The 10839-nt window shown below is 41.6% G+C and overlaps 1 pseudogene; it reads right to left on the minus strand.

Annotated features, from left to right (window-relative positions):
* Positions 1–1049: 1049 nt before the first annotated feature.
* LOC110897669 lies at positions 1050–10252 on the minus strand (annotated as a pseudogene).
* Between the last annotated feature and the right edge of the window lie 587 nt (positions 10253–10839).

The raw sequence follows: 10839 nt of genomic DNA on the forward strand, positions 1-10839 counted from the left end.
GGGGTACCTGAGGGTTTATTTTTGTTGTCATTTTCATCCAATTGGCAAATTGGGTTAGAATTTTCTGTTAACTTATCCCCTTTTTGACGTTTTCCTTATTTAAACGAAGGGTATGATAGTCATTTTATGCCATAATATATTTTAATTAAATGAGAAAAACGATAAAAATGAGTGAAGTTAACAGAAAATTCTAACTCAGCTTGTCAATTGGATGAAAATGCCAACAAAAATAAAAACTCAGGTACCCAAATATAAAAAAAATTCATTTTTTTACTAAAGTGCCAAAAATATCATAAACTCACACATTTTACTCTTGATCATCATACCCTCAGTGAAAGAACTTGTTCATAAATATAAATAGTGGGGTTGTGTGCTTCAGTATGTGAAATCATGGTATTGTATGATTCAAGTTAGATTTTTACATATGATGTGTGTTTTGTGTGCATTGCAGTGTTGTAAAAGTCGGATTCCAAGGCCGAGTACTCGGCGAGTACTTGGTCCTCGGAACCCCTCCGAGGCGACTTCCTCCTAGGCGGACTCAATTAGTCGGCCTCGGTCAAACTCGGCGTCTAGTCGGCCTAGTCGGACGTAGTCGGCCTAGTCGGTCTAGGCGTTGAACGTGGTTTGTTGACTTTAAATTAGTCAAAATCGATCAAAATCGGCCTGCTCGGCCTTGTACTCGGACTACTCGGACTTGTATTCAGAATATTTGAACTTTAAACATGTTTTCATTTTAAATTATACTCAGTTGACATGAATTATGCTTATTTTAATATATGTCTAATTTATAACAATTAATTTTCCGCGTACTCCCCGAGTACTCCGATTACTCCCAACTCCCCAGTCAGCCGACTAGAGATCGCCAGCGACTTTTACAACACTGGTGCATTGTATATATTCTTGATGTTTTATATATAAATAGTAGGATTCCCGCGTTTCGCGGCGGGCTTACGGTCGGCATCAACTCGATTCGTTAAAGTATCAACACCGTATCGGCTCGGTTCTTATAACAACCAAAAGAGATACACCCAAAAGGATATATTCATGTGTTTTATATTGATCGAAACTATAAAAACAAATATTTTACACAAATGTTAAGCTTTGCACATCCGAATGAATCAAAATCTATTTCTTTTTCAATTACATTTACACACAAGTAGGCAACTAGATCAAGATTACCTAAACAATTCCAACAAGCTTATATAATAGGATAATAGATATAACCATTTATTTATTTATTATTTATTTTTTTTTTTTTTTGAAACAAGGATTCATTTGGGCTTTTCACATTGTTTCAACGCTACCATTTTCAAAAGACACTAGCTCGGTGAGTCGTTACATAAGCATTTCAAAGTCATCTTGGCTCTTTATGAGACTAAGTCCCGTATAACGATTTTTGGCGCTAAACGAGCTTCCGCTACGACCTACGATTTTTGATGCTTCTAGCACTGCACCACAATCATCGTCTTCTTCTCTTTCACATTTTACCCATGCATAAGCTGCAATTATTGTATAGTAAACTATGGCGTATAGCACTAGTATAAAAAGGGAGTGTTTGATGGTTTAAAATAACTATCTAACAATTTTGAAACATGAAATTATATTACCCGGAGATGGTAGTCTACTTTCATTATAGAAATTGCAATGTAGTGGATGCCTTTTCTGGATTGAAAATCTTGTTGACTTTGAAAAGATAGAAGTCAACCTATCCCAACGATCCTTCATTTTGTTGTAAGCAAATTCAAATAACGGTTTTCCATCTTTTTCAATTACTACTTTTAGAAGCTTTAAACTCTTAGTTGAGTGTCCTTTGAGATCCCCATATCAGCCACTGAGATATAATTTAGAACCTTCTCATATACATCTTTATCTTTTATAATCGCCCACCTATAATCAACATATAAATACGTTCACTTATTTTTAAGTAAAAATATGCAAGAACTTTGTAAACACTTGTATACATACCCAAAACGTACACCGGCGTGACCACTGAGCTTTGAAAGAGTGAAGATCATGAGATCATGATCTGAAGGGCCCGGGATCGGTGTAAAATGTGGCGAAAAGTAGGCATGATCATATATCGTCTTCCCTCCGAGAACCGATTTCTTCAACTCCCCATCTGGATTGTTTGGTGAGGTTACAAATTCAACCACTGTAGGAACCGTTCGCGTAATTAAATAAAATAAAACAAATTTTATTAATATGATTACAATACAGAAATTAGAAAGCTAAAATACTAGTACGAATACAACTGAAATAAACCAAAATACAAGAAAGGAGTAGAAGCAGAGTGGCGAGTCACGTGTTCAACACGCTTCCCTTAAAACAAATTCCGAGTCTCCCAAGAGTACTCGTTTTGTTTCCCAGGGTACAACAGCCGGAGCAGTAGTACTGCCGGAGTTCGCCTACAACCCGAAGGTTACCTTGAAAGCTGCAAGAAAAATTCTAGAGAGAAAGTTTGGATTGCTGTTGTGTTGCTGGTGTAATTCTGAAGTGGGTATGGAGCTGTATTTATACAGCTCCTCGGTTGAAACAGTCAAAATGAATTAAATGAGAGGTTTAAATTGCATTAAACGTCTTCAATGCAATTTAATACGTCATTTAATTCTCAGTCAAAGCCTATTAACTCGTCAGTTACGAAGCTGGACTGAAACTGCCCTGTCATTCAATGCTGGAAGCTTCTGCGCGCGCGCGCGCCCATGCGGCGTGCGGCCTCTTGGCTCACTGCCGTGCGGCCTCTTGGCTCACTGCCATGCGGCGTGCGGCCTCTTGGCTCACTGCTGTGCGCCGTGCGGCGGTGCAGCTCAATTCCGTCCATGCGGCGTGCGGCGGTGCAGCTCAAGTCCGTCCATGCGGCGGTGCGGCGTGCGCCACGTCACCTGTGAGTCTATACGTGCGCGCCACACAGTCGCGCCGTATTGGCTCACTCTGGTGCGCCGCACACGGCACAGTAGGACCCATGCACCATGCTCCCAACCGCGCGCCTCGTGTACCCGCGCGCGCATGCGCATGACTGCCACGTCATGCGCCGCATCACCTACCACTTGGTCCTTGCAACCCTTGTGCTTCACCACGCGCGCGCGGTCAAAAATACAAAGGCGGCTCTCAAGCGGCTTTGCGAGCGTGCGAAGTGCAAAGTGCGCCATCAAAGCGCCACATTGCGCCTCATCGCCCACGCCACGCGCGCGCGCGAGCGTGTGCGAGTGCGAGTGCGAGTTAGGGTGCTCCGCACCCTTCGCGAGGACACTAGTGTGTGCTTCCATGAAACAATAAGGATGGAGAGTTCCACCTTAAATACCCATTTAAGTTCCATCTCTCCTCCTATGTGGGACAAGGTGCTACTTTCCCTTTAGTTTCAACATTGAATGTTCCAAACACCCAACTTTGAGCATCGATATCTCATTCATCTTAGCTCGGTTTTGGACGTGGTTTAGTTCGTTGCGAAGCTCTTCCAACATAGAACACAAACCCATAAATAAATACATAAAACCCGCTCATTTTATTATATTTATTTCTAGTCCAAAATAGGAAAAAATCATTTTCCTATATTTGTGAAAATGCTATTTTCACTTATTTTCCAACAATCCCCCACATGAAAAATGCTATTTTCATCAAATTTCCAACAATCCCCCACATGTATGGAAATGGATCTTTTCCTTACACTTTTCAACGATAAACTTCGACAGTTGAGTATTGCAAGATAGGTAGGTTGAAGCCTTTGAACCTTCTTTTGTGAAACGCACTTAGCTTACTAGCGGTGTGTAGACGCGATGTCCTTGAACATACCCCCATTTGTGTAAACGACAATACACTTCACACAATACTCTCCCTGGTTTGGCCAACTCCTCATTGTCGTGTCCTATTATGGTCCTGGAACACTAGCCTGGTTCTGCGAGAGCTCTAGGATTTGCGCACCCCACAAATCCATTTGAAGCGACCCCACTTCTCTCTAACATAGGTGATTCCCATGAATCATTAAAAGCATCATGGTTATTTGATTTCCCGAAATCATTAACCTTAATATGCTTAACCTCACTTCATGTCACTGATTGGAATGGACTAGGAAGTATATGTAACTCCCTTTTATTTAGTTTGGGGTACTCCCCCACAGTGACTCCGTTTTGGTAATATGATTAAGTTGTCCTATTGAACTTAGATCTTGGGATCTCCAGTCAACTAAGTTAGGTTTCCCTCATATTCCCATTTTCCACGGGCTTTAGTCCCATTCCTCTTGACGACGTTTCTACTAACTCTCCGCTTAAGCCTTTTGTAAACGGGTCCGCAATGTTATCCGCTGATCTCACATAATCAATTGTGATAACACCCGTTGAGAGTAGCTGTCGTATCGTGTTATGTCTACGTCGCATATGCCTTGATCTGCCATTGTACATCAAGCTTTGAGCTCTACCAATCGCTGATTGGCTATCACAATGTACACATATGGCTGGCAAAGGCTTTGGCCATCTTGGAATATCTTCCACGAATTGACGTAGCCATTCCGCCTCCTCGCCTGACTTATCCAAGGCGATAAATTCAGATTCCATTGTGGATCTCGCTATGACCGTTTGCTTAGAAGACTTCCAAGCAATAGCAGCTCCTCCAAGTGTAAACACGTAACCACTTGTTGATTTGGAATCTTTATTATCCGATATCCAGTTTGCATCAGTGTATCCTTCGATCACTGCTGGTTGTCGGGTATAATGCAGTCCATAGTCTCTTGTGTATCGTATGTATCTAAGCACCCTCGTGATAGCCTTCCAATGATCCGCGCACGGATTGCTGGTGTATCTACTTAGCCTACTCACCGCGTAAGCCAAGTCGGGTCTAGTACATGTCATTAGATACATTAGACTGCCAATAATTCTTGAATACTCTAATTGAGCAACTCCATCTCCTTTATTCTTCTTGAGATGTTGGGAGGTATCAACTGGAGTTCGAGCTACACTCGTATCTCCCGAGTTGAATTTTTCAAGAATTTTATCCACATAGTGAGATTGACTTAACACAAGACCATCTTGGGTTCTTATGATCTTTACTCCAAGAATCACATCCGCTAAACCCATGTCTTTCATGTCAAATCTCGCTTTCAACATGCTTTTAGTAGCTTTGATAATTTTATCATTACTCCCAATGATAAGCATATCGTCTACATAAAGGCATAAGATGACATAACCTTCCTTTGTGTCTTTGAAATAAACACATTTGTCGCACTCATTTATTTTGAAACCATTGTCAATCATGACATGATCAAACTTTTGGTGCCATTGTTTTGGTGCTTGCTTCAAGCCATACAAAGACTTGACGAGTTTACATACTTTACCCTCTTGACCTGGGGCGGAGAAACCTTCAGGTTGCTCCATGTAAATTTCTTCTTCTAAATCGCCATTTAGAAATGCGGTTTTAACGTCCATTTGGTGAACTTCCAAATTTCTTAAAGCCGCTATAGCAAGAACCAATCTAATCGAGGTTATGCGCGTCACAGGCGAGTAGGTATCAAAGTAATCTAGACCTTCCTTTTGTCTAAATCCTTTAATCACCAACCTAGCCTTGTACTTATCAATACTTCCATCAGTTTTCATCTTCCTTTTGAATATCCAACGATATCCAAGTGGTTTGCAACCAGGTGGAAGATCTACTAACTCCCAAGTATGATTTTGCAATATAGAATCTATTTCATTTCTTATTGCTTCTTTCCATTGAGGTCCTTCTGAAGAGGAAACCGCTTCGCGATATGTATTGGGCTCGCCCTCAACCATATAGCTAACGAAGTCTGGACCGTAGGATTTTTCAACCCTTGGCCTTTTACTTCGCCTACGATCACTTTCTTCAACCTCAGGTTGTTCATGTGTGTTATCATGAACCACCTCATCAACTGGTGTAGATGAACTTTCACCTACTTCAAAATTAGGTGTTGATGACGTTGCATGTGTTTGTCTTCTCAAAGGAAACACATTTTCAAAGTAAGACACAACGTTAGAATTCACCTCCATAATAGTGTTTACGTGTACATCAGGATTCTTGGACTCATGTACAAGAAAGCGATGTGCACTACTTTGATGTGCATACCCAATAAATATGCAATCAACAGTTTTGGGTCCTATCCTAAGAGCCTTAGGAGGTGGTACAGTCACCTTTGCTAGGCACCCCCACACTTTCAAGTATTTGTATGAAGGTTTCTTCCTTTTCCATAACTCATATGGAGTTTCGTCTCTCTTTTTGAGTGGTATCCTGTTCAAAAGATAATTAGCCGAGAGAATGGCTTCCCCCCACAGTTCGTGGCTCACCCCAGAACTTATCAACATGGCGTTCATCATTTCTTTCAATGTGCGGTTTTTTCGTTCCGCCACGCCATTTGATTGTGGAGAGTAAGGAGGTGTACACTCATGTATAATGCCACTTTTTGCGCATAACTCGGCAAAAGGTGCAACATATTCGCCTCCTCGATCGCTTCGCAAAGCTTTTATCTTCTTTTGAAGTTGATTCTCAACTTCATTTTTATACAAGATAAATTTACTTATTGCTTCATCTTTACTTTTTAGTAAATATACATAGCAATATTTAGTACTATCGTCAATAAACGTGATGAAGTACTTATTTCCACCTGTTGTGGGTACCGCTTTTAAATCACAAATATCAGTGTGAATTAAATCAAGGGGTTCGGTTATTCGTTCAACCGATTTTGATGATGTTCTTGTAAGTTTGGATTCAACGCATGTTTCACATTTATAGTGTGAATCAATATGGAATGTTGGTATACAATTTAAATTGATTAAACGGCGTATTGAATTAAAATTTACGTGACCTAATCTACCATGCCATTTATTCGATTCAGAAAACTCAAGCATATAAGTAGAAGTAGTAGCAATTTTATTCATGTTCTTGACAGCCATTACATTCAATTTGAACATTCCATTTTGGGCATAGCCCTTGCCTACATACGTTCCTCGTTTAGTTAGTACAAATTGATCGCTCTCAAAAACTAAACGAAAACCAAACTTGTTAAGCAACCATCCCGAGACTAGATTCTTTCGCAGGTCTGGGACATACAACACGTTGCTTAAAGTGAGCTCCTTCCCCGAAGTCCACTTCAAGATCACCGTTCCTTCACCCATGATGTCAGCGGTGGCTGCATTTCCCATATACAGCTTCTCTTCTCCAGAAAGCGCCTTGAAGGTGGTAAAGAGACTTTTGTCTGCACAAACGTGACGGGTCGCGCCCGTATCAACCCACCATCCTTTCGGAGTGTTGGTCACAGTATTGACCTCATCCATCATTGCGCTTTTGTCGGAAATCATTGCCACCAAAGGCATTCCGTCTTCATCCACCATGTGCGCACGCTCACGCTTTGGTTTCTTGCATTGGTTAGCCCGATGCCCCGGCTCGTCACAGTTGTAACAAGTCCCTTGGAACGTTTGAGGTTTCTTTTTCACAACCCCTTTCTTCGGTCCAAGGTTGCTAGCCTTTGCTTTCCCTTTCCCTTTGTCCTTTTTCCCCTTGCCCTTTGCGCCTTTAGAGGATTGCCCATGCTCAACCACGTTTGCACTAGCACTAGGCTGCACAAGGCTGTTTTTTAGGGCAATCCTATTCTCCTCTTCTATACGAAGACGAAGAACAAGGTCCTCCACCGACATTTCCTTCCGCTTGTGTTTAAGATAATTCTTAAAATCCAACCAAGCAGGAGGTAATTTCTCAATCATGGCTGCCACTTGAAATGTCTCGCTAAGTACCATTCCCTCGGCATGGATGTCATTTAGTATAATTTGCAACTCTTGGACTTGGTTCATAACCGGCTTGTTATCAACCATTTTGAAGTCCAAGAAACGGGCGACAACAGATTTCTTTGTTCCCGCATCCTCCGTTTTGTACTTTTTCTCCAAAGACTCCCACAACTCTTTGGAAGTCTTGATATTGTAGTACACATTATACAGTGCATCCGAGAGACCGTTGAGTACATAGCCTCGACATATGAAATCCGAATGCTTCCACGCATCTACCGCGCTCAGAGCCTGAGCGTCGGTCTCCCCTTCCGCAGGTTGGGGAGCGGTTTCCGTCAAGAACCTCGCAAGGTTCATGGTGGTCAAGTAGAAGAACATCTTCTGTTGCCACCGCTTGAAGTGTAGACCCGAGAACTTCTCAGGTCTTTCAGCATGATTTGCCACTGTGGACGCTCCCACAGTGTTGGCAGGGGTTCCAACTACAACATTCGTATTGTTGTTGTTTGAGGTCGACATTCTGAAAAAATTAAAATTAAAATTTTTAGTCAAAAAATTCTGATTTACGCACAAACCAGAAAGAAACTACTAAATTTTAATTTTACCACAATTAACTGTTTTGGCTTCTAAGTCCAACTTTGAAGACCAAAGACAGAAAATTTATAATATTTAAAACTTACTAATCGGCTTCTAAGTCCAACTTTGAAGACCAATTCAGAAAGTTTAGCAAATTTTTATGACAAATTCTGATGTAACCAAAATTAGTTTTCAACCAAAGTCGCTCCTTTGAAGATGAAAACAAAAAAAAAAAACTGTTTTTAAAACACAAACTGAGTGAAATCAAAACTGGTTTGAATCACAAACAGAATGGTTTTGATTACACGAACGGTTTTAAAAATTTGTTTTAAGATTGTAGGAACCGTTCGCGTAATTAAATAAAATAAAACAAATTTTATTAATATGATTACAATACAGAAATTAGAAAGCTAAAATACTAGTACGAATACAACTGAAATAAACCAAAATACAAGAAAGGAGTAGAAGCAGAGTGGCGAGTCACGTGTTCAACACGCTTCCCTTAAAACAAATTCCGAGTCTCCCAAGAGTACTCGTTTTGTTTCCCAGGGTACAACAGCCGGAGCAGTAGTACTGCCGGAGTTCGCCTACAACCCGAAGGTTACCTTGAAAGCTGCAAGAAAAATTCTAGAGAGAAAGTTTGGATTGCTGTTGTGTTGCTGGTGTAATTCTGAAGTGGGTATGGAGCTGTATTTATACAGCTCCTCGGTTGAAACAGTCAAAATGAATTAAATGAGAGGTTTAAATTGCATTAAACGTCTTCAATGCAATTTAATACGTCATTTAATTCTCAGTCAAAGCCTATTAACTCGTCAGTTACGAAGCTGGACTGAAACTGCCCTGTCATTCAATGCTGGAAGCTTCTGCGCGCGCGCGCGCCCATGCGGCGTGCGGCCTCTTGGCTCACTGCCGTGCGGCCTCTTGGCTCACTGCCATGCGGCGTGCGGCCTCTTGGCTCACTGCTGTGCGCCGTGCGGCGGTGCAGCTCAAGTCCGTCCATGCGGCGTGCGGCGGTGCAGCTCAAGTCCGTCCATGCGGCGGTGCGGCGTGCGCCACGTCACCTGTGAGTCTATACGTGCGCGCCACACAGTCGCGCCGTATTGGCTCACTCTGGTGCGCCGCACACGGCACAGTAGGACCCATGCACCATGCTCCCAACCGCGCGCCTCGTGTACCCGCGCGCGCATGCGCATGACTGCCACGTCATGCGCCGCATCACCTACCACTTGGTCCTTGCAACCCTTGTGCTTCACCACGCGCGCGCGGTCAAAAATACAAAGGCGGCTCTCAAGCGGCTCGCGAAGTGCAAAGTGCGCCATCAAAGCGCCACATTGCGCCTCATCGCCCACGCCACACGCGCGCGCGAGCGTGTGCGAGTGCGAGTGCGAGTTAGGGTGCTCCGCACCCTTCGCGAGGACACTAGTGTGTGCTTCCATGAAACAATAAGGATGGAGAGTTCCACCTTAAATACCCATTTAAGTTCCATCTCTCCTCCTATGTGGGACAAGGTGCTACTTTCCCTTTAGTTTCAACATTGAATGTTCCAAACACCCAACTTTGAGCATCGATATCTCATTCATCTTAGCTCGGTTTTGGACGTGGTTTAGTTCGTTGCGAAGCTCTTCCAACATAGAACACAAACCCATAAATAAATACATAAAACCCGCTCATTTTATTATATTTATTTCTAGTCCAAAATAGGAAAAAATCATTTTCCTATATTTGTGAAAATGCTATTTTCACTTATTTTCCAACAACCACATCCATGTTATTTGTTTAATTATTTGATCGCCATGAGTTTGTGTCTCCTCCAAACTCAAAATTCTCGGAGTTAACTAACACGGTTTGGCCTTTATACATCTATAGATCCCCAACAAAAACAACAAATCTAGTTAAAAAAAATCAGATGAGAGTAAATATTTCTGTAGATTTTAAGACTTGTTACCGGATAATACGGTATGGTAGCTAGGATGTTGGATGGTGAAGAAGAGTTTTCAGAGGAAAGAGCATAAAGTGCTGCGGTTAGAAGTTGGGATGACCCGACACCAAAGACCATGTATCGTCCTTCAGTGATTGCATTCCCGACAATAGAATGTAGTTTGCGAATGTAATATTCGAGCTCTGTTGACATCATAGTGTAGTCATCGTATCGATAACTCATACGATGCCACCCTGGTATGAGGATTGAACTATCTGCTACATTTTGCATCCAAAATGGCTGGAATATAGGATCCCCACTGCAAAATGCATATAAGTCACATTTTTAAGAATAAAAATAATGTTAAATGTATATTGCGTATTTACACCCTAAAATCAATTTATGCATCCCTTTTGTTTAAGTAAAATAGTTGATACATATATTGTGAAGGATTTTATGAAAAATAGAAACACTTATATACAGTCGCTGGTTGATTGTTAAGTTCTAAGAACACGATGGTAAGTTGAAAAAGGTCAAATAATCAACTAAGTATACTGTCAATAGCAAGTGTTCACCATATTTATGACAATTTCATCCCCATCGTCTTAATCAAACTTTGTGCATAAGGTTTCG

This window comes from Helianthus annuus, chromosome 11, assembly GCF_002127325.2.
Source record: "Helianthus annuus cultivar XRQ/B chromosome 11, HanXRQr2.0-SUNRISE, whole genome shotgun sequence".
Lineage (NCBI taxonomy): Eukaryota > Viridiplantae > Streptophyta > Magnoliopsida > Asterales > Asteraceae > Helianthus > Helianthus annuus.